Source organism: Pelophylax lessonae, assembly GCF_965119305.1.
Source record: "Pelophylax lessonae genome assembly, chromosome: 1".
NCBI lineage: Eukaryota > Metazoa > Chordata > Amphibia > Anura > Ranidae > Pelophylax > Pelophylax lessonae.
This window is the reverse complement of record NC_138768.1, coordinates 545,898,236-545,924,171: the sequence shown is the minus strand read 5'-3', so window position 1 is coordinate 545,924,171 and position 25,936 is coordinate 545,898,236. Positions and strand designations below refer to the sequence as shown.

General features: G+C 41.8%; 1 protein-coding gene across 5 annotated transcripts in view; it reads left to right on the top strand.

Moving 5' to 3' along the window:
- NRG1 (neuregulin 1) overlaps positions 1-25,936 on the top strand; it is a 933,660-nt gene that overhangs the window by 469,410 nt on the left and 438,314 nt on the right. The gene's annotated exons all lie outside the window — the stretch shown is intronic.

Here is a 25,936-nt window from a genome sequence, read left to right as displayed (position 1 = left end):
TGGCATTCACACGGGAGTTAAACAAGTTTTAGCAAGCTATAAATCTCTGGGGTGGTATGCTTAAAACATTTGTATGTAAATATCCAAATGACCTTATCCTAAATTATGATATAGGCTCCACATAATTAGCAGGCTAACATTGTGTGGCATCACACATTGTGATTTACGTAGATCTACATCACTGGAGGGCATGATTGATGTTGAATTTACTTCATGGGACATTGTGGGGCGTTTTTAAGTTTTAGTGTCGGTTCACTCTATGGCGATCCGACTTCGGGGCAACCTGTGAAGTCGCGTGCACCGCGACTTCGGCGCGACTTGCACGGACTTCACATAATGGAAGTCAATGCAAGTCGCTCCGATGTTGCCCCGAAGCAGTACAGGAACTATTTTCTAAGTCGAAGCGACTTGAGTCGCTCCTATTAGAATGGTTCCCGTAGCACAGAATGGACCGCGACTTGTCAGGCTGACCAGTCGCCTGACAAGTCGTGGTAGTGTGAACCGGGACTTAAGACATAAAGTACTTATTCTTTGGTGTAAGTGTTTTTATTTTTACATTTTCAATTGTTTGTGAATGGGTTACAATAGTTCCCCATTCATCTGGAGGGAGGGTGGGGTAGCAAATATCTGTGTGGTCCCCCTAGAGACACTTCCTCTTGGGGAACAAGATGTGGGGATGGCACCCTTGTCAACACAGGGACAAGGTTCCCTACAAGGGAAGGGCTTGTGGTTTGGTATGATTGAGAAGGGGGGACACATGCTCACTGCCCTCTCTCTCCTGGGAACCCAGGCCATATGCATCGATAAGGGTCTGGTTTTCAAAAAGAAGACAGTACACCTTTTTGGAATAATGTGTTTAAAAATAAAAAGTGTGGGTTCCTCCTAAACAGCCATAAAAGACTCTTGTCCAGGCATGCAGCCTGGGTAGCAAGGAAAGGGAGGAACAGCAAGTATGTACCCTTTAAACATTGAGAGGGTATCTTGCAACATTGGCAGGGTACCTTGCTTAAAAAAACACATTTTAAATTATTTATTTAGAGCAGGGGTCTTCAAACAATGCCCCTCCAGATGTTCAGGAACTACAATTCCCATCATGCTTAATCATGTCTGTGAATGTCAGAGTTTTACAATGCCTCATGGGACGTGTAGTTCTGCAACAGCTGGAGGGCCGTAGTTTGAGGATCCCTGATTTAGAGGATGTTTCTTTGTGGGTGAGCTTCAGGTTCAGCTTGAACATGAGGTTTGATCTGCATCCAGCATGTTTGCAGTTCAGCAAACAGGCAAACTGGTCATGTTTGGGCAGTTTGCCCACCCTCCCGCCCCAATCTTCAGCTGATGAAGCTGGAAATCTATCATTTAAGGGTGGTGACACCTCTAAACAACAGATGCCCGCCAGATTCTGTTTAAAATTGTAAGCAAGCCAGTGCAGATTCTTTGTCAATGATGTCACCCAGAATCCAAGGAACTGTTGGAATATACACATTTGAGACAAAAACAGAAAACATTCCCAGCTCAATTCACCAACCAGTTTGCTTACCGACCGAATTAACCTGTCTAACAGTTTGCGTTTAAAACAGGGGTTTAGTTAGCACACATCTGCAAACGCATGTGTAAGCTGCAGGGCCACTTCCCGGCACCCTGTATTACCTGCAGTCCCTACTCCTGTAAATTTCTGAGAGTCTCCATAGTGGAAGCACATGCACTCTAATGGATAGATAGGGGGCAGGTGAGCCTCGAGGTAGCCCAACCCTCCTTAAAGGCACTTGGGGGCACAATGGATGCCCAGCTCATAGCTCAATGGCAGCAAAGGCATCCAGTGTGTCCCCTCACCAGTATACATCAACAACAAGCAAAATGGCCCCTGTCCCCACATACAACTGGCCTTCATAGCAAACAGCACATGGAAGGGCAACGCATGTGAGACAAAAACTGGCCATTTTGTTTGTAGAATGTAAACATTCCCTAGTACTTCTATCATTTGCATTGGGAGTGGGGGTGGGTGGTGGGTCGTTGTGATGGTTTTGACTATACAATGAAAGAACATTAGCAATGTATATGATGTTGTTGATTTCACTGTCCAGCCTTACAACCTCATAATTATGAACATCATGAATTTTTACTTTAACATTTCAACATATTATAAGTTCATTTAGAAAGTAGGGCAGTGATCTTTATTATTAAGGAACCAAATCTATCAAAATATCTTTATGGCAGCTATTTCTAACAAACCTATTTCCATACCAATTACCATCGCTTGAATGCCAAAAGGCATGTTTGCTAATAAAATCTTTTTAATGATACACTGTCAGCTTTACTGAAACTTGGTACTCCAGTCTTCTTCTAAGCCCGTGGAGCTGTGTGGTACAAATCATACTGAAATAAGATAAATATAGGGAGACACTGTTATCATGGGGGGGTCAGTTACAATTAAGGTTTTTAAAAATGTGACCCTAATTGTCAACTGATTTTAGAGCTGAATACCTACATAAAAGAAGAAGAGGAATACTTACCTTTCTGGTGGATGACAAGTAAAATTTTCACTCCTTTCACTCACTTTGACCAATGCTAGTATCAGACGCGTCCGGGTGTGCCTGATAGCATGTCTGCCTACTCTGTGCTGGATTTCCTCCTACTAAACTCTATGTCACTACAGGATACCAAAGTCACATAGGGGTTTCCAGGGTTTCCAACCATGGCATGCAGCAGGGAACATGCTATACAGAACACTTGGAAGCATGGGATAACAGCGACAACCATAGAACATGAAGATATCAAAGATTTAACTTGCACCCACCAAAAAAAGGTAAGTATTTATCTCATTTTAAAAGGTTAGATGGCTCTAACATCAACCAATCAGTGACAAGGTATCATTAAGCTAGTCATCTACCCCTAGCTAATTAAAATCTGTTACAATATGGCCCAGGAGCACTTGTGTCATAATGTGTAGGAGAGATATAACTTTTTTATCCTAATGAAAAACCTTTTTAGAATAGTGTTGAGTTCCTCAGCCTGAACCACCAACTTGACATACAAGTTGTGTGGATTTGTGACACTATGGCGGCTGCGAGAGAGGTGCCGCTCCTTAAAACACGATTGCTTATAACTGAAAGTGGTTATAAACCTCAGCCATGAAATAAGAACAAAGCATATCCCTATAATGTGTACTTGTCTTAATTAAGAGCACTAAGTGTCATTTCTGTCTGCTGCTTCATTCCTCTGATATCAGCATGAATCGCTTCTAACAAGTTTTCCTGACACTTAAAGAAAAAAAGGGACAGCCTATGTTCCTGTGTGATGTGTGAAGGGGGGGGGGTGTCCCTTCCCTCCAATCAGCTCTCAGAACTCTCCTCACTGAGCTTTGCAGAGTGTAACTTCAGCTTCCCCCTCCTTTTATTCTGACAGCTTACACAGACTTTATTGATTCTGGACTTTGAATAGATGTAGAAAAGAGAAGAGTGCAGATAAACAAGTACAAATTATGTAGGAGGATTTGTTTTATCCCTGTGCATCACCTGAGGCCAGTCACTTCGCTGGGTATATGTAAGGGTTTATAGCACTGGGGGGTCTTTAACTCCTCTGAAATTGATAGCATGGGGGGGGGGCAGGTATGTGCAACTTGCTATCTATAGAGTGGGAGTGAAAGCCCCACTCCTTATTGATAGCTGAATATTAGGTATGGGATTGATTTTTATTAGTGTAGCAAAAGATCTAAACATTACTTACATTAACTATAAAGGGCTTTACAAATGAGTGATAAAAAGTACAATCTATGAAAATACAAATTTTGTACTTTATAGCATGCTTAAAAATCTCTGCGTACCCATTCTTTCTTTTGAGATAATAAAAATGGAACAATAATTTGTTTGTGCTTATGCTGTACCTAAGTTAAAAACGGCCTCAGCTGGAAAATAAGGTTTTAATAAGTGTGGATTCCCAACAATCAGGACAAGAACATATCTCATTTGCTGTCAAAATAAATAAGAGTTCTACCTATAAATGGTCCACCTTTTTATTTATTTAGTTTTTTAAAAAAATTTTGAAAGAGAAGAAAGATCAAAAGTTGGTTATTTAACACATATTGGGGTTGTTGTAAAAAGACTGGAGAATGCAGAATTTGGTGCAGCTCTGCATAGAAATCAATCAGCTTCTGGGTTTTATTGTCAAAGCTTAAAGTGGAAGTAAAGCTTCCTCTGTAATCTGTACCTATAGGTAAGCCTATGATAAGGCTTACCTATAGGTACTGTAAATATCTCCTAAACATGTACCGTTTAGGAGATATTTACCTTACATGCAGCCAGTGACGTCACTGGCCCATGTGCTCTAAAGGAACGGCCGCCCATGCCGTTCCTTCAGAGCCCTGTGTCATGCACGGCGGCTCCCGTGTGCATGCACGGGAGTGACATCATCGTGGCTCCGGCCAATCAGATGGCCGGAGGACGCGAACCCTTAAGGAAGATGGTTGAACATAACGGCCATGTCAGCGGTGTGTGAGCACCGCTGCAGGAGCTTCGTTCTAAGGTAAGTATTGCATAATGAGCTAGTATGCGATGCAAACTTGCTTATTTTGTCTTTCAGGTTTTTATTTTTTTTATTTTCTTTTTTTGCAGGTTTACAACCTCTTTAATTAAACAAGTTAAAGTTAGAAGATGATTGGCTACTATGCACAGCTGCAACAGATTTTGCACTCTCCAGTTTTCGTAAATCAACTCCATTACACCCTGTATAAATCCTCAAAGCTTATGTTTGGGCAAAAAAAAAAAACAAAAACAAGAAAAAATTATTTTTTTTAACTTTCTCAGTACATCTTTTCAACGCATTCATCTTTTTCCTGTGTTTTTTTATCCTTAAAAAATCTGCGGTAACAGGAAAGAACCCAGGGATCTCAGCTCAGAACTTCCTTAGGATCTCATTTACACTTGTGGTTGGGAGGTGTTAAAAACACATGGTTTAGCTGCATTTTTACCACCCTAACCACTTCCCCTTAAGCTGCAAAGGCAGCAGAAAGAGTTGTACATATACCATGGCTGCAGCACTTTGTAGCATGGCAAAAATTACCCCGGCTTAATGAGGGTGCCCCGCAACCGCTGCACTGAAATCCAAAGCAGTATTATCGTCCCTGTCTGAGTTCCCTACTTCTAGACTGAGTTTCCTTACTTCTAGACTAAAAATAAACAGCTGGCGCACAACGGGGAAGAGAAGTATCACCAAGGACTTCACCAGTGTTACTCAAAACACACCAACCAGAGTAAATAGTTGTCAATTAAAAGGACAATGCATAGGTCCATGTATAAAAAGGTCCATAAGAAGGTCCATAAAAAAGGTCCATAAAGAATCCAAAGGTGCACTCCTGAGGCAGCTCTAGTGACAAGTAGAAGATTGCTTGGAGCCAACTAGAAGGAAACATAGGCGCCACTCTAAGTGCAGTAACTTGAAATGTATTAGATAAGACCACTGAAAAAGGGGTACTCACAAAGGTGATAAATGCAAAGCTCATAAACAACACTCCGGTAAAGATCAGGATGGTTGGAGCGGTAACGGTAGACAGGCTGTGAACGGTAACTGGCCGCACTTCCTAGTCCCGGGGACACTCAGATGCCGATCCGTCCCCATCACCTTTGTGAGTACCCTTTTTTCAGTGGTCTTATCTAATACATTTCAAGTTACTGCACTTAGAGTGGCGCCTGTGTTTCCTTCTAGCCTACTTCTAGACTGAGTTCCCTACTTCTAGACTGAGTTCCCTTCTTCTAGACTGAGTTCCCTAATTTAAGACTGAGCTCCTTACTTCTAGAAAGGGTCCCTTACTTCTAGACTGAGTTCCTTACTTCTAGACTTAGTTCCCTAGTTCTAGACTGAGTTCCTTACTTCTAGACTGAGTTCCCTAATTCTAGACTGAGTCCCTTACTTCTAGACTGAGTCCCCTACTTCTAGACTGAGTCCCCTACTTCTAGACTGAGTTCCTTACTTCTAGACTGAGTTCCCTAATTCTAGACTGAGTTCCCTAATTCTAGACTGAGTCCCCTACTTCTAGATTGAGTTCCCTACATCTAGACTGAGTTCCCTACTTCTAGACTGAGTCCCCTACTTCTAGACTGAGTTCCTTACTTCTAGACTGAGTTATCTAATTCTAGACTGAGTCCCTAATTCTAGACTGAGTCTCTTACTTCTAGACTGAGTTCTCTAATTCTAGACTGCGTTCCCTACTTCTAGACTGAGTCCCTTACTTCTAGACTGAGTTCCCTACTTCTAGACTGAGTTCCTTACTTCTAGACTGAGTTCTCTAATTCTAGACTTAGTTCCCTAGTTCTAGACTGAGTTCCTTACTTCTAGACAGAGTTCCCTACTTCTAGACTGAGTTCTTTACTTCTAGAATGAGTTCCTTACTTCTAGACTGAGTTCCCTAATTCTAGACTGAGTTCCTTACTTCTAGACGGAGTTCCCTACTGCTAGACTGAGTTCTTTACTTCTAGACTGAGTTCCTTACTTCTAGACCGAGTTCCCTAATTCTAGACTGAGTCCCTTACTTCTAGACTGAGTTCCTTACTTCTAGACTAGATGTTATGGAGATGAGGAGAGGGGAAAGTGGTTCAGCAGGAGATAACTGGGTAGACCTGACAACATCCCAGGCTCGGATTTATTGTAGAAGATGTTATTAGCTCAGAAAAGAAGGTAACAGCTTTAGCAGAACAGCAGCTAATTTTTCTGTGCTTGCAGTGTTTTTAAAAATACAAAAGACAAGGAAACACGCATGCATTGCAGAGATATAAAGAATGTTTTTTTTTTTTTATTTAATTTCTCCTCACTTGCAAAATATTTATTTTCTGCAAAATGTTCTAAATAGAGTTTCATGGAATAAAAAAAATCCCCTGACATGATGACTTTTAGAAAACAATTGACTTTTCTCTTCTACAGGATGAATGAAAACTGATTCATTTAATTTTTGATAGCGTTGGAGCGTTGGGGTAGGCCTAATAATGACATGCTACTGATGTGTTTTCATTCATAAAAATGGTGATTCATCGCAAAGTTATGGAGTCGGCAGATCTGCTTCCCCCTTCTCTGGCATCTAGGCTCTCATCATTTCACAGAATTTATTCAGAAACAGATTACAGCTTTCATTAGCTAGTTAGAGTCACCACTGTTGAAAGGAAGAGGTACACCTAGAAAATGCATGTTAGAACAACAAATAACAGATAGTCTACATACGTTTATGTATGTAATTGGAGTTAGGAAGATAAATTATGTTTCCCAAGGCGTATTATACAATTTCAGATTCTTATCTGGAAATCTGACTGGCAGATCCTTGCTATGTAAAAATACTCATAGATTTTATTTTATATATATATATATATATATATATATATATTTTTTTTTTTTTTTCATTTGTAGGCTTGAGATGCCATTGTTTTTACGAGGGGTTTCCCAGGATAACCGAAACCATATCTGTTTCCTTCAGCGTCTTGTTATAACAACTTCTCACTCTACAATTGGGAGTTTCTGTTGAGTTTTGCAACTGATAATCAGAACTAATGCAGAGCTCCAAGCAGTTGAATACATACAAGGGAAGTTTCTTACCTGCCACAGAATTTTTATTTTTGTGCATGCAGTGCTGACATTTACAAAGGCTGGCCATGCAACACAGCCTGCCTGCTGACCTGACATTTTAATGGTGCAGTTAACGACACAAGTGGGTCACCTCTCTGCCCAAAGCCTGTAACTGCCCAGTGAGGAGTAGAAATAGACTGATTCACTCATCTCTTAGCTCTCTCCTCCTCTCAGCATGTTTTCTTTCAGCACATGTTAAATGCAAGACAGCATATTGAGCCCAAGTTCTTCCCTTCCTTCTCCCAGACTAAGTTCTGCTCTATAGAGGGTAATAATAGGCTGCCAAATTAAGGTATTATTACTAGATGCATTTAAATATATTTAAAAGAGAAAAATAAATCATACCTATCTAGCTGGATGCAGCATCATTTCGATGCTTCTATCCCTCACCAGCTCTAACACTGAGAACCGAGCGATCAAACACCGCTGATCGCTCTGCTCTCACAGCTCTGTGAGCAGAGAGCTGGTGATTGTCGGTTACCGCTGTCTGCTCTGCCCCCTCCTTGTTCACTGGAGCTCTGGGCTGTGGAGGGGGCAAAAGCAGTCAGACCAGGCAGCTCGCTGAGAGGCTGACCCGGCTGCTGGTCCAGGTATGTGGCGGATCCTGACCATATGGTCACAATCTTGCCCGAGTCTGGACCGGCTCTGTGACGTCAGCCGACAGCGGGCTGAATACTGGTCACAGGAGTACAGATTGAATTGCACTCATGTGAACCACAGAAAAAGTACAGCCAAGCGATCTTTTGCTGTACTTTTCCTTTAATTATTTTAAATTCATAACTGCATTCTTTGGTGTCTTTCTATCTACCTGCAATTAAGCTGTAATGGCCTATTCATAAAAGGTCAAAATAGACATTTGTAACATTATGTTCACTGAAAATGTTTCCAAAATATTTATGAAAGTTTTTCCTATTTATAAATGTGAATAGACTTACAACAAAGCTTGGCCATCTATCTAATTTAAAATCCTTTCTTATATTAACAGAGGCATGGACTCCAGAGAGAGAGATATCATGTTGCCCCTGTACAAATCATTAGTAAGACCTCCTCTGAAATACGCAGTTCAGTTTTGGGCACCATTTCTCAAAAAGGATATCAGGGAACTGGAGAAAGTGCAGAGAAGAGCCACCAAACTGATACGAGGCATGGAGGAACTCAGCTATGAGGAAGGATTAGAGGAACTGAATTTATTCTCTCTTGAGAAGAGGAGATTAAAGGGGATATGATCAACATGTATAAATACATAAGGGGTCCATATAGTGAACTTGGTGTAGAGTTATTCACTTTCAGATCATTACAGAGGACTAAGGGGCACTCTTTATGTCTGGAGGAAAAGAGATTTAACTTTCACATATGGAAAGGCTTCTTCACAGTAAGAGCTGTGGAAATGTGGAAAAGATTCCCTCAAAAACTGGTCCTGGTTAGCTTAGTAAAAAAGAAAAAGACCAGGACTCATTCATAAATGCACAAAATATAATTGAATAATAATATTATTTAGAGATAATATGACAGGGGCAGTTGATCCAGGGAATATTCAATTGCCCCATGGGTGGAGGATCAGAAAGGAACTTTTTTCCCCCACTGGACCAAATTGGAGCATGCGTTTTCTTTATTATTGGTCGAACTAGATGAACTAGTGTCTTTTTCCAACCTAACTATATAACTTTAAGCTTGCTGATTGTACAGTCAATGAGCAGCAGAACACAAATGAGGTCATCCATAATCCCACTCTCCATTCATGCAAACGTTGATTGTGAGAATGATAGTACCATACAATTTAAGGCAGCCCCAAGGTTCTCGTTTTCCAATTGCAATATTTGCACCGCGTTTGGTAAAAGAGACATACAGCCCAAGACAGTTGGATTGATTTACTAAAACTGGAGAGTTAAAAAATCTGGGCAGCTCTGCGCACAAACTTTTGACCACTTCCATTTTTTCTGGCCAAAGCCTAGTTGAACAAGCTGAATTTGGAAGCTGATTGGCTACCATACACAGCTGCACCAGGTTCTGTGTGCACCAGTTTTAGTATATCTCCCCTTATGTTACTACTGCAACTCCTACTTCAAGCCTAGGATAGGAAAAAATAAAAATAGCTCATTAGAAGATAAAATAGCAAAACCAGCTTTTGTTGCATTTTTCTCCTTTAATCCAGAGATTTCCTCAGCAGTACTTTTTTCTGCCATTAGATGTCCTCAGTCTGATGATGTGCATCACTCAACCCCCTTTCTCTGAGCCCAGATTGTCCTGAACCTGCCCTAACCTTTGACGGGATAGTGACAGAAGAAGCATCACAGTGATAATCTAATTTTTCACATTAATTGATTGGCTCCTTGTACTGCTTGTTTATCTACCTTTCCAGCTTAGTTAAATGGGGACTACAAGAAGCATTGCTTGCAGTTAAGAAATATAATTTATGATGTTTAAGTCTGCACCGGGTTAAGCTTTAATTTATATATACATGTATATATATATATATATAATACTGTATTCCAACATGATAATGACCCCAAACGCACCTCCAAGACGACCACTGCCTTGCTGAAGAAGCTGAGGGTAAAGGTGATGGACTGGTCCAAGCATGTTTCCAGAGCTAAACCCTATTGAGCATCTGTGGGACATCCTCAAATGGAAGGTGGAGGAGCGCAAGGTCTAACATATACCATCTCTGTGATGTCGTCATGGAGGAGTGGAAGAGGACTCCAGTGGCAACCTGTGAAGCTCTGGTGAACTCCATGCCCAAGAGGGTTAAGGCAGTGCTGGAAAGTAATGGTGGCTGCACAAATTATTGACACTTTGGGCCATATTTGGACATTTTCACTTAGAGGTGTACTCACTTTGGTTGTCAGCGGTTTTGACATTAATGGCTGTGTGTTGAGTTATTTTGAGAGGACAGCAAATTAAGGCTCGGTTCACGCTTGTGCAATGCGGGAAGGCTGCGAATTCGCAGCCTGTTCCCGCATCGCATCCGCACATCTGGCAGTTCACACTGCCATATGCGATACACAGGGGGTGTCAATTAAATGTTAACAACACCCCCAGTTTGATCGCATATCGCAGTGCGATCTGACAGTTCACACAGGATCGGATAGCACAAGTGTGAACCACTGTGCGATCCGATCCTGATGCGGCTGAAAAAAAGGGTCCTGTGCGTCTTTGGTGCGGATACAGTGCGAATTTCAGCCATACAAAGTGTATGGCTGAATTTGCATCCGCACATGAGATCGCATGTAATGAAGGAGCAGTGCGCTCTGAATTACATGCGATCTCCGCAGCCGCACATATGTGAACCGGCTCTTACACTGTTATACAAGCTGTACACTCACTACTTTACATTGTAGAAAAGCGTCATTTCTTCATTGTTGTCACATGAAAAAAATAAACAAAATATTTACAAAAATGTGAGGGGTGTAATTACTTTTGTGAGATACTGTATATATACACACACATATATATATATATATATATATATATATACACACACACACACACACAGAAACTAGAAATAACAGGGACCCATTAAAAGTTATGGTTGAGGCCCCATCACATATAAGGCCCTGGTGGCCATACAAAATCAAGTTAAAGAAAACAGTAGGACATTTTATTAAGTTTTTACTCTTGCTATTCTAACCTTATTCTGCATGAGATACATACTAATGCTGTCACCAAGAATCTACATACATACAAATCAAACTGCTGAAGACATAATTGCCTCTGGAATATGTCTCGTGCATCTGGAACGTGTCCGTAAGTAATATTATGTGCTACTTTCTGTTCAGTAGTCTAGTTTGAATGGTAGACTTTTCCTGTACCCTGGAAGCCATTGATTTGCATTTTAAAAGATAAAAGCTTTTTCTGAGTTCAGTTAATCTGGTTTCATATTTGTAGATTTGAAGAGAGTTTTGAAAGCCAGAACAGGGAGCCATGGCAGCGCAGTCATCCAAGCTTTGATATTCCTTGTTCATTATCTTAACTGTACACATGTTTTGGAAAGCAGGCACTGTGAGCCTCTGTCAATAATTCTATTAGTGTTTCCCTTTCTGTGTAGTCTTTAGTCTGAAGTTTACCTTAGCAAACAGGTTGACACGTGTTTAGAACGAGAGCCAACGGTGTACTTTGTGCTTTCTTAACACTGCACAGAGGAATGTCATCTTAGGCAGGTTATCAAACACAAAATATCCCTTTTCTGTTCGGCAATACAGATTGTTATGATTATGATATTTCTGGAACCTTTGATTGCTGCTTTGGTCTGTGTGGAGTGGACAATGGCGTTCATTTTGCGTATTTGAAAACTGCAAATGCGATAATAGCAGCTCTTTAAAATCCCCATAATCCACTTGATCACAATCTTGTATAATACTTAGAAATGGATTTGGGGCCCGTGGACCTGATTTTAGGTTTTTGTTTAAGACATTTAAATCCTAACCAGGGGCGTAACTACAGGGGTTGCAGGGATTGCAATTGCAACCGGGCCCAATGTTCCAGGGGGCCTGTGTGGCTCCCCTGTACACCTGGATAGGGGGGGGGGGCAGCATGTAGAGAAATCACTGTCCTCCTTTTTCCTCCTGTAGCTGCAGGAGGAAAATGGAGGAGATTGGTTACTCTGTATGCTGCCCCCACCACTCCTCATATCCAGTTCACTTGTGTTCTGCTGTCTCTGGGCCCCTGTGTGCCCCCCTGGTCTCCCCTCTCCCTACTGTGCTCCCTTCCCTCTCCTGCCGGCTGCTGCAGGAGAGGTGTCACAATAGAGAACCAGGAAGGGGTCGGTAAATATGTAATTTACCAGCTCCTTCCTTTTCTGAATGGACAGAGTCATAGTCAGTCACATTGTAAAAAAATAAAATAAAATGATAAAAAATAATACAATTAAAGTACCAAAAAATAAAAACTACTGACACCAGTGGGTGAACTTCCAAGATCACACTTGTGACCGGGCCCTGGCATTCCTCTACAATGGGGAGGCCCCAAGATGGCAGGAAGAGGGCCCACTGCAGAACTTGTGAAAGGGTCCCGTTTCGGGACCGTAATAAAGGGCCCCGCAACGCGAGTAAAGGGCCCCAGGCTTGAAGGGAAGGGCCCTGGCCAGGGGTCCGGGGGGGGGGGGGGGGCCCTTCATGGTTTCTTGCACCAGGGCCCTGAAGGTTCTAGTTACGCCTTTGATCCTAACCCCCCTTTTTCTCTTCTGCTACAACTTTCCCTAGTTAAGTATACTCCCACTCCTTTATCTGGTTTAATTTATTTTACTCTCATTTTATCTTTTGGTTGTTTTGGGCTACAGTACCTCTTGAAACATGTTACCAGAATAGAATCATAGGCTTTGTCCAGTAGGCCATTACCCTATAGCTACAGGCTTCTAATATATATTGACTGTGATCTAAAAGATTATTGTTCCAGATGAATTATTGTCCAGCTTTTGTCGGACTTGCATGCAAGAAAACCAGCAGCCGACCGAATCCTGATCAGCGCTGTCAGCCATTGGTGGATAGCGATGATTGGAGTGTTCTGGTGGGGGGGGGGGGCATCCCCCTGTCAGAAAAACAATAGCTCAGCGGAGGAGATCGCTGTACTAACTTTGCATAGTTAGTACAGCGGCTCTGACTGGAGCTGACATTTTTTTTTTTCGTACAGCTGACTAATTTCAAATTTGTTTTTTCAAATATTGTAGATTACCTGATGTTTTGTTTGCTTATTCTCATTTGCCAAGACTGTGATATAAATGACTGGTTTTATTGTACCCATGAAAACCTTTCTAATAAAAAAAATCCACAACCAACACATTCATTTTGGAAACTTAAGGGCAGAAAAGGATGATAACAGCTGTTTATTTCCATTCCTTGTTTTGGGAGCAGCAGTGTCCTATTTTACTAATTATGCGTTAGTGTATAATGTTTTGTTATAATAGCAAGTGGGCTCCTAAACCTGAAACAGCCCTCAATTTAGCAATTTCGGAAACCCTTTCATGATTTAGCCACCCTGCTGTATGCTGAGGTGAGTAGCCAAATTGTATTTCCCCAAGGTGGTAGTTTACCTAGGCTAATTTATAATTTTTTACTTTGCTCTCCTCTAAGTTCAGGGTTGTTGCTGTTCCAGGCTGCTGCCACTAGATGTCACTATCAATTGGGACAAAAGACAAGGGAGCTTTAACGGTTTTGAGTTAAAAGTCTTTATGTCTACTCTGGCAACCACTAGGACAGTGGTTCTAAACTCCGGTCCTCGGGACCCACTAAGAGGCCAGGTTTGAAAGATAACTAAATTACATCACAGGTGATCTCATTTGCTGCTCAGTGATTGCAGTATTCTAGTCTGCCTCTCCCCAAGATAATACTTAAAATCTGGCCTGTTAGTGGGTCCCGAGGACAGGAGTTGGGAACCACCGCACTAGGAGGTTCATGGGCAGTGACGCATGCTGGGGGGGTTATAAATGTTTGGAGAGTAGCCTGGTGGGCTCTCTTTATTCCCAGGCTGCAACCAGGAAAGGTGTGTGCAGCACTTAATGCTAAGTAACCCAGAACCTGTTTGGGACCTGGAAAATAATCCTCAAGCTGCCCTGCTTGGTTAGGGAGAGTACAGCACCCAAGGTGGAGAGGCAACAAAAGGTAGAGTTCACCCTCAGAAGATCCTGATACACTCTTGGATGGAGGAGGAGTGTGGTGGAGTCTAAAACTCATCTGTTGGAGGAATCTGAGACCCTAACCCTCTTTCTGCGTGAGTCAGAGCAATAAAACCTTAAAAAAGGACAAAAGTGACTGGTGCCCTTCTTTGTTATGACTTATTTTACTGTGGTCATGGATCTACCCTGGGGAAATGTCACCATGTCCCTGCATTGGGGGTTTTCTTATCTCCACAATGGGGTCACAACAATGATGTTGATTAGCACACTCCAGACTATTAAAATGCAATGGTTGAGAAAAAAATCCTTGTTTATTATGGCACGCCACAATAAAAATATATCATTACCAATAAATAAAACCTAGATATAAAGCCACCTATCCTGGTAAGCAAAGTCTACTCTAATAAATATCCATTGGTCTGATTGCTTCTTGGGAGTTAAACTGATCATAGTCAGCTCAATATTACTAAAGTATCACGCAGCTAAAATTAGCTGAGCCAGGTGGAAAATTATTTGCCAAACAGTGACTGCATCCTCTCAGATGAAGTCACTGTTTGGGTATTTAGGCAGTGGTGGGCGCTGCAGCTATCTGAATACAATAGCACACAATGGCAATTCCTCCATCCACGCTCTTTATATGAATAAAGGAATTTTTTTCTCTCAATTATATTGTGGACAGAACTGAAAAAAATTTAGCCATTTGTGACTACCCTTTCTTTTTTCCACATTTTATAAATCTGTACCTGTACAGATTTCAGAGCTGAATAATTCTTGATAAATACTGCAAAACTTGGTATAAAACCGTCACCTTAAGTTCTGTTCTGTTACAAAGCAAGCAGATCTCTCATATGAGAATTCCTTAAAGAAAATCTATTATATGAAAAGTACATGACAGATGCAGATATTATGGCAGATCTCCATCTTAAAGCGGTTGTAAACCCGAAAAAAAAAAAAAAACAACCTGCAAGACAAAGGCATAATGAGCTAGTATGCATCGCATACTAGCTCATTATGAAAAACTTACCTTAGAATGAAGCCCCAACACGGACCCCCGGACACCGCTATGGGCGCTGGCATGATCCCTTGGCGTCTCTTCCGGGTTCGGCGGCTCCGGCGCTGTGATTGGCCGGAGCCGCGATGACGTCACTCCCGCGCATGCGCTGGAGTGATTTTCCGGGAAGCTCCCGGCAAGGAAAGCTGAAGGTCTGCCGGTGTAACGTTAGAAAACCATACCTCGTGAAAATTCCATACCCGCGTCACTTCCTGTCAGAAACTTAATGGAACAGCTGAGCAGCTTAGCAGTGCGCATGCTCACAGCTCCGGATACGTCATTGAACAGCTGAGGAGCTTAGCATTGCGCATGCTCAAAGGGTATGGAATTTTCACTGTAGTGTGTTGAAACGTTACACCGCCTCAGCTGTTGCGGCGGTTACATTAAAACAGCTCGGCTGCAACGTGAGTCATCTCCGCTCCTACCCCTGTCACTTCCCTGATCTTTGCTACTAAATGTAAAAGCGGCGGCGGGTCTATGAAAATATAAATCACGGAGCTAAGATCAGGGAAGTGACAGGGGTAGGAGCGGAGATGACTCATGTTGCACCTGAGCTGTTTTAATGTAACCGTCGCAACAGCTGAGGCGGTGTAACGTTTCAACACACTACCGTGAAAATTCCGTACCCTCCGAGCATGCGCAATGCTAAGCTCCTCAGCTGTTCAATGACGTATCCGGAGCTGTGAGCATGCGCACTGCTAAGCTGCTCAGCTGTTCCATTACGTTTCTGACAGGAAGTGACGTGGGTATGGAATTTTCACGAGGTATGGTTTTCTAACATTACACAGGACCTTCAGAGTGCATGCGCCGCTCGCGTGAGCGGCTGCATGCACTGCAAATATTCGGTTTAGGAGATATTAATTGTACCTACAGATAAGCCTTATTATAGGCTTACCTGTAGTTAAAAGTGTCAAAAAGCGGGATACTACCGCTTTAAAATGGTGGTTGCCCGGCAGTCATGTTGATCCTTTGAATTCAGTACTTTGTGAATCGCTGACCCCAGACATCTATGCACATTAGAAGTTGACTTAACTTGCTGCATAGTTGCATTGCACCCTCATGAAAGCTAGATAACTAACATTTAATTGTATATTTATACTGCCAACCAATAGATATTCCTGGTCCATGAATGTATGATATACACGCTAAAATACTTAATTTGAGTAATTCCATTGTAGGATGCACACACTGGTCCTTCTACACCACTGTTCAGCTGCTATTATTGGCAAGACTCAGCTGTCATTTTGACAATTAGGCCTTGCTCTGTACTTCAGATGCAGCTGCAGTTCAATTACTTTCAGGTGTTAAAGTGTGTGTTTAAGTGCAAAATTGAGGTTGTTTACTTTCTCCTTCTAAAGCAGATGATGTTTAGCTGCTGATAAGTTTTTCTGGAAGTTTGAGATGAGTTTCGGCAGACAAAAAGCTGGATCATTGCTAAGTTTCCCCTGTTCTCAAGTTCACTGTTGGCATTGAAATGTACCTCTATTTCCCTAAATGTTACATAGTTAGTGAGGTTGAAAAAAGACATCAGTCCATCCAGTTCAACCTATGATGTGTGTGTGTGTTTGCTGTTAACTGTACATTGTATACCCCTGTATGTTGTGGTATTTAAGGTACCCATCTAATAGTTTTTTGAAACTATCAATGCTCCCTGCTGTTACGACTGCTTGTGGAAGAGAATTCCACATCCTTACCGCTCTTACAGTGAAGAACCCCCTGCGTATTTTAGGGTTAAACCGCCTTTCCTCTAGTTTTAGTGAGTGGCCACGTGTCTTATTGTATTTCCTTTCTCTGAATATTTTTTTCCATATGCTCGGGTCACCAGTACAGTATTTGTACATTGATATCATATCCCCCCTCAATCGTCTCTTCTCCAGAGAGAATACGTTCAGTGCTTGTAGTCTTTCCTCATAGCTGATGTCCTCCATTCCCCTAATTATTTTTGTTGCCCTTCTCTGGACTTTCTCCAATTCCAGCACATCCTTCCTGAGGACCAATGCCCAGAACTGGACAGCATACTCCAGATGTGGCCGGGCCATAGTCTTGTAGAGCGGGAGAATAATCTCTTTATTTCTGGAGTGAATCCCCTTTTTTATACATCCCAGTATTCTGTTGGCTTTGCTTGCAGCGGCTTGGCATTGCATGCCACTGCCAAGCTTGTTGACTACCAGTACCCCCAGGTCCTTTTCCATCCTAGACTCACTCAGAGGTCCCCCCCCCCCCCCCAGTGAGTAGTTTGCTTTCTGGTTTCTGGCACCCAGGTGCATTACTTTACATTTTTCAACATTGAACCTCATCTGCCATGTAGTTGCCCACCCCATAATTTTGTTCAGGTCCGCTTGTAAGGTTTCCACATCCTGCCCAGAAGATATTGGCCTGCTTAGTTTAGTATCATCCGCAAATACTGAGATTTTGCTCGATATCCCCTCCTCTAGATCATTTATGAATAAATTAAATGTAAGCGTATCTTAAATATTTTTTTGGATGGTTGTTAACCACTTAAGCCCCGGAAGATTTTACCCCCATTCCGACCAGGGGGTATTTTGCGATTCGGCACTGCGTGACTTTAACGGACAATTGCGCGGTCGTGCGACGCTGTACCTAAACGAATTTGGCGTCCTTTTTTTCCCACAAACAGAGCTTTCTTTTGGTGGTATTTGATCACCTGTGCGATTTTTTGATCACGCGCTATAAACAAAAAAAGAGCGTCAATTTTGCAAAAATAGCAATATTTTTCACATTTTTTTATATGAAATTCCCCCCAAAAAAAATTTAAAAATCAAAATTTTTTTACTTTTTCGGCCAATTTGTTTTATGCTACCTATGTTTGGTAAAAAAATTTGCAAAAAGCTTATTTTGATTGGTTTGCGCAAAAGTTATCGCGTTTACTAACAAAGGGAAAGATTTCTGTCATTTTTGTTGTTTTTTTTTTAACGTGTAATGGCGGCGATCTGCGATTTTTTTTGCGGTACTGCGACATTGGGGCGGACAGATCGGACCCTTGACTGACATTTTTGACACTTTTGGGGTTACCAGTGACATTTCTACAGTAATCAGTGCTATATATATGCACTGTTACTGTAAAAATACACTGGTAGTGAAGGGGTTAACTTTATTTGGGAGGGAGGGGCTGTGTGTATCCCTAGGGGCGTGCTTTCTACTGTGATTGGCTGGGGCTTGAGCTCTATGGACACTGATCAACGGATCTACATACTAGATCCGAGTGATCAGTATCCTAACAGCAAGGAGAATGACAGGTGGCTTGTTTACACAAGCTGCCTGACATTCTCCCTCTCCCCCGCCGATCGCCGAGTGACCGGCGGACATCGGGTCCGCCGGTCACACGCGCGGGGGGGTCAGTGACCACGCGGGAGCGGGAGCGCGCCTCCGGGGGCGCGCGCTCGCTCCCTAGACCCTCACAAGCTAGTGACGTAGCCCTACGTCACTTTGCCTGTGAGGGGCTGACTGCCGACGTAGATCGGCGTTAGGCAGTCGGCAAGTGGTTAAATTTGATGTGGTCCAAAAGCAGAAAGAAGCTGGTCTTTAGAACGTAAACATGTCATATATCTTTTTGGCAGGGAAAATGTATTTTTTGTTAAATGTAACAATTTTGGTGATCAGTGTTTCAACTTTTATGTTATTATATTTAATTCAATAGGTAATGCAGGCTACCCCGATGTACTATTGCTTCTGATAACTGTTTGTCTCGGGTACATCAAAGGGAAACAGTGATCCTCCAGGAACATTCTGCTTTCCTGTTAATGCTTTATTTTGTACACTCTCTGGTATGTGGGTATAAAAAAAGTAGGCACCCATCTTGCATGGAACCATGGATGACCTTACAGCATATTGGTAAGATTTCCAATGAAGAGGACCTTATGAGGTGGTCTGGGGGAAACGTGTTGATGCTAATCATGTTTCCCAGGTTAGTATGCACTCTCCAAAAAGATGGTCATAAGTAAGTAAGTGCAAATTTCATTGTCATTTCTTATCGCCTGAGAACTCTGGTAACATATGCAATAATGCTATCAAGACAAGATGTCCTACCTGCAATGCCTGTATAACAGAGAAGCAATCCCCCCGTCTCTGCCTGCATACAGTACCTCTAGGCTGTAGATATACATTTTGTAATGCAATTGCAAAAAGCTGGTTTAAAAAACTTTCATCGGTTATTTTATTTTTTTCTTTTCTGGAGAATATTTCCACACAGTCTGTGTAGTGTTGACCTTCAGCTGGGGAATATTTACTTTCCTAAAAGTGGGTGTCTTGGCCTTTCCAGTATGTGCTTGTTTTTTTGGAGCCTATATTTAAATAAATCATGTTGCATAGTTACACAGTTAGTCAGGGTTAGGAAAGACACGAGTCCACCTAGTTCACCAAACAGAGAAAAAAATGAATAAATAATCCTCTATATGAAAACCTTCATACATAGAATCTTATATCCACAGGTAATCCAGAGGAAGGCAAAAGAATCTCATAAAACATGGTCCAATTAGCACCACCGAGGGACAAAAATTCCTTCCTCATCCCTTAACCTCCCTGGCGGTATGATTCTTTTGGATTTTAGGTGCTGAAAGCGATACCATTATTTTGCATGTAATTCTTGTGAATGAGCAGCCCAAACCAACTGTATACATTTATTATATATATTATATATATATATGTATGTATACATATATTATGTATATATATATATATATATATATATATATATATAATGTATACAGTTGGTTTGGGCTGCTCATTCACAAGAATTACGTATATATATATATATATATATATATATATTTAAATAAAAAGTACAGTAAAACTGCAGGCAAGGGCACTGGGGGGCAAACTAATGTGATTTTTTTTAATTTTGAATAGTATCAGTGTGTTTGGTGTGTTTTTACATTTGAATTTGCCGCCGGTTCCACCCCCCTGCGAACGTCACGTCACAGGAGACGAAAGCCGGGGCACGGAGATGATCAGGAGGAAGATCCGCCGCGAGACACCGCCGAGACACATCGCTGGATCCCGGTGACAAGGTAAGAAACCTCTTTTACAGGATCCAGCGATGCTTCTGGCCCCAAGTGTGACTCGGGGTTACCGCTTTTGGCTCTGAAATTTAACCCCGAGCCAAGCTCGGGAATACCGCTAAGAAGGTTAAGAGAATCGGATATTGCCAGCATCAACAATCCCTGGTGCTATTACTGTTAATTTCACGTGTAGTGAGTCTTATGTTATTTGAGATTGCCAGTTAGTATAGAGCAGTGATGGCGAACCTTGGCACTCAAGAAATTATGGTCTATAGAGCATCATTTCTTGATTGCTTCTTGGTCCCTGTACATTACAAGCAATGCAATTACACCAGTCAAATTTAGGGTAGTTGCGTTCTTCATATTATAATGTTGCAAGCCTGTTTGGCCTTTTTTTTACAAAAAAGAAGATTTACTCCTATTAAATTGACTCTATTTTTTCAGTTTTCGCAGTTTTTTAGTTTTTTTTTTCTGTCTGCGACTGCTTTAAAAGAATTTGCCTCCAATTTCTGTCCCTCTAATGCTCATGAAAAAATAGGGGTTGCAGTTGTCATTGGGACAGGAATACAGTGAGGGAAAAAAGTATTTCATTTTGTATGTTTGCCCACTGGCAAAGAAATGATCAGTCTATAATTTTATTGGTAGGTTTATTTTAACAGTGAGAGACAGAACAAAAAAAAATTTAAAAAAAAAAAACGCATTTCAAAAAAGTCAAAAATTGATTTGCATTTTAATGAGTGAAATAAGTATTTGACCCCTTCGCAAAACATGACAGTACTTGGTAGCCAAACTCTTGTTGGCAATCACAGAGGTCAGATGTTTCTTGTAGTTGGCCACCAAGTTTGCACACATCTCAGGAGGTATTTTGTCCCACTCCTCCTTGCAGATCCTCTCTAAGTAATTATGGTTTCCAGGCTGACATTTGGTAACTCGAACCTTCACCTCCCTCCACATATTTTCTATGGGATTAAGGTCTGGAGACTGGCTAGGCCACTCCAGGACCTTAATGTGCTTATAGAATGTGCTTCTTCTTGAGTCACTCCTTTATTGCTTTGGCCATATGTTTTGGGTCACTGTCATGCTGGAATACCCATCCATGACCCATTTATAATGCCCTGGCTGAGGAAAGGAGGTTCTCACCCAAGATTTCAGGGTACTTGGCCCCGTCCATCGTCCCTTTGATGGGGTGAAGTTGTCCTGTTTCCTTAGCAGAAAAACACCCACAAAGCATAATGTTTCCATCTCCATGTTTGACGGTGGGGATGCTCTCTGGGTCGCAGGCAGCATTCCTCCTTCTCCAAACACGGCGAGTTGAGTTGATGCCAAACTCAGTTCTCCTCTGAATCATTCAGATGATCGTTAGCAAACTTCAGACGGGGCTGTACATGTGCTTTCTTGAGCAGGGGGCCTTGCGGGCCCTGAAGGATTTCAGTTCTTCATGGCGTAGTGTGTTACCAATTGTTTCTTGTTAACTATTGTCCCAGCTGCCTTGAGATAATTGACAAGATTCCTCCCTGTTCTCATGATCATTTATCATCATGAGCATTTTATCATGTTATCATGATCATTTAAATTCCACGAGGTGAGATCTTGCATGGAGCCCCAGACTCAGGGAGATTGACAGGTATTTTGTGTTTCTTTCATTTGTGAATAATGGCACCAACTCTTATCACCCTCTCACCAAACTGCTTGGAGATGGTCTTGTAGCCCATTCCAGCCTTTTGTAGGTCTACAATCTTGTCCATGACATCCTTGGACAGCTCTTTGGTCTTGGCCATGGTGGAGAGATTGGAATCTGATTGATTGATTGATTGATTGCTTCTGTGGACAGGTGTTTAAGAGAGTGCTCCTAAATATAGAAAACACTTAGGAGACAGAAATCTTGCTGATTGATAGGGGATCAAATACTTATTTCATTCATTAAAATGTAAATCAATTTATAACTTTTTTAAATGCGTTTTTTTGTTTTTCTGTATCTCGATGTTAAAACCTACCATTAAAATTCTAGACTGATCATCATGTTCATCAACATGTTCATCACTGATCATCATCATATTTGTCAGTGGGCTAACGTACAAAATCAGCCAGGGATCAAATACCTTTTTCCCTCACTTCAGACAAGTAAGAATCAACTTTTAGAAATCCCAAACCTTTTTTTTTGTATCATAGTTTGAGAGATATTCACTCTTTCATAATAAGAAATCTACCTTATGGGGACTATGTTGGAATTTAAAAATTGACAGAGGCGCTAAACTCTCCCTATTTCCTCCAGATAAAATAAAAGTCAAAACCCCCTGGCAGAAACTTTCAGCGATGAAACGCGTAGGATAATATCACCACACTGCGCAACTGGATTGCGTGAGAACTCCAAAAGAGCTCACAACATTCTTTAATGGATTGTAAAAAGATTCAGACTTCCATTGATAAAATGGTAAATAATCTTAACACATTTGAGTCTGTATTTATATTTGTTAAAGTGGGGCTCCACCCAAAAAGGGAAGCTCCGCTTATCTGTCCCCCCCCCTCCAGTGCCACATTTGGCACCCACTCCCACTTCTGGGTGATCTCGATGTGGCTTCTTGCCATCTTTCCTTACAAGCAACGGCAGCGGCAGCACCCGAAAGTCAATAGAAAAATCAGCTGGGGTGAAGAGATCGCTGGATTCCTGGACAGGTAAGTGTTTAACAGTATTTTTAGCTGCTGACTTTTCATTTTTTCTGAAGGAGCCAGGACGTCTTCTTTAAGTCTTAAAAAAATGTTTCCATAACATTAAGTTAATATTTTTGCATTTGAGCTTTATTTTGAGTGAAGCTGGATGCTTGAGGGGCATCCATGAGATGGCTCTGATTGTCATACTCTGACCTTTGAGAAATTTTAAGTGAAAGAATTCATTCATATAGTGAATTCATATGTCCATGGATTGACAGCTAAATCATTGTAACGTTACATGACTTGTCTATAACTTGGAGGTCATGTATATGTGGTGAGTCTTCTGTATCAGAGGTAATGGGCAAGTTCCACAAAAATCACATTTTGCAAGCTATGAAAACACAAGAATTTTCACAAACTTGAAGCACAACTGTAGACAGGTTTAAAATACGCAAATAAAGGCAGCTCTGTAGTCATCAATACACCATTAAATGTATTTGCTGACAAGAAGCATGTTGATAGTAAGACAAAGCAGAGTGACAGAGAGATGAACTCATTACTGTGCATCATTCACTGTGGGTTGAATGATGTTGGCCATCAAAGGTTAATGGCGTGGCAAAAGTTGTTTTTTTAATTTTATCTTTTTTATTGGCTATTAATTTTTTATATTGCTGTTTTTAGCTGGAACTTTGCTTTAAGGCATATATTAATTTATTCCCCTAATGCAGACTTTATTCACACAATTGATTCCTGAGGCTGTATGGCAGGGGTTTCAAACTCAATTTAACTGTACCAGCATTATAGTTTCCCTCAAAGGGACAGTTGTATCTGTAAGACTAGATGTCAAGAGCATCCCAGCCCTTATTACATCAGATATCAAGAGCCCTCCCACCATCAGAAAACAAGAGTCCTGACCCTCCCTTACATCACAGTGCACCCTCCCTACCTTGTGCTGCTGCTGGGAAGAAGCTGGGGGCAGATCTGGGAAAGAGAAAGTGCAGGGTCCGGAGGAGGACCAGTGAAGGGCTGGAGTCAGCTAAATGCTTAGACCAGGGGAAGCAGAGATAAAGGAGGGCTGTGGCTTCACAGAGGGGCACAGGACCTGTAGGAGGAGTTCTGTCCTCCTCTATGCTGCTAACTGCTGACAGGAGGACAGAGATGAGCCTCTCCACAGCAAGGGCCACATGAAATGGTCTGAAGGCCCGGATTCAGCCTGAGGGCCTTGTGTTTGACACATGTGCTGTAGCATTACCCCTAATCAACATAAGGCGGCATTCGATTAGTTTAGCTTTTGGTATAATGCATATGGTTTCAAGCACTTATTGGCAATATAATTCTGCATTCATGCCTTAGCAGAGCATGTTCCCAGTGATTTTGAAGCATTTTTTGTGCGTTTTACAGGTGTTTTACCCATATTAAATAAGTGTTATACAAAAAAGTGGCAACCACCCCCCCCCCCCCCAACCTATAACTAGTCTTTGCTGTAAGGTGCACATGGAAGGACAAGGTACATTACAAGCAAACAAAGATTTCCCAGAACACTTACCAGTCAGCCTGCAAAACAACCAAATTGACCCTGTCGAACGATTCACAATAACAACAGAGGGTTTTATTTGCACACATTTGCAAATATACGCGTAAGCCACAGTGACTGTATTTGCAAATTTGTGCAAACAAAGCCATGTTTTTAACGTGAATTGTTAGACCGGTCAATTTTTGCTGGGAAATCTTTGTTTGCTTGCAAACGCTTTGTGCTGGTGTTTTTGCACACGTATCAAGCTTCAGGTGTTTTTCTCATGGACTGGGCAAGGTGAAGAGAGCAGTCCTAGAGAAGGTGAGTTTTTCAGGCACAAAAACACTCATGCATTTAGACTGCATTTATACCTGAGCAGAGAGTAAGCAAGGTATATACGTTGAAGCATTTTTTGGGGGCATTTTAAAGGCTTTAAAGCCCCGTACACACGTACCGATTGTCGGCCGAAAAGATTCGGCCGACGACCGATCGGCCGATTGTAGGCTTGTTAGTATGATGCTTTCGACAGTCAACAGCGCACTTTCGGCCGAACAGAATCTGTCATGCAAGCATTAAAATTTTTGTATTCCGACACCAGAACGGCCGATTGTTCGCCAGTCAGTACAGAATTCGGCCGACAGACAGCAGATTTGCAAGACTGGGCATGCTCAGAAAAGAAAAAACACAGGGAAAGTTAACCATCACATGACATCACTTCTGCAGTCGGCGGACAAAATTCGTGTGCAGTCTTTTGCCTTTTTCAGCGGACAGGACAGCCCGGGGACAAAAGACGGCCGATCGGTCGGCCGACGATCGGTACGTGTGTACGGGGCTTTAGTATCTGTTTCTTGGGCTGGGTAAGGGATAGAAAGCAGTTCTAGAGGAGGAGAGTAATTTTTCAGGTGCAAAAAATGTGCGCACGTGCATGTGTTGCGTGTTTACAGGTGCTCTATGGGGGCAAATATGCCTGAAAACAGCTCATCTATTTTTTTGAGCAAAGGATGTAAACCATAGAGCAAATAATTGTACAAGTATGAACAGGGACAGTTAGAAATAATTGTATTCTATATGTTGATCGTAGAGAAACAAGCTTAAAAATGCTCAGATGTGAATAGGGGCAATATCTAAACTTTCATAATTATCTTTTAGTACTAATTTATACACTTCTTCAACATTGTTTCTAAAATCCAAAATCCCAACACTTTATATACTTAGCTAGGTATTCATATGCCTGACTGCAATCAGCATGCAGAATCCTATTCGTACTAATTGTCCCTGTCCACACTTTTACACTCAGTCGCCCTATGCTCATGCCCTTCACTAAGGCTCCATTCACATATTGGCGTCTCGGATTGCAGGCAGAATCGTGGCAATTCTGCCCCCGATCCCAAATCATTGCAAATTGTGGGACTCCTGTGCGATTCCTATGACTTGCAATTGCACCATGAATGCGGCGTGATTTTGCAGCGATTGTCGCCCAACAAATTGTGGTAAAA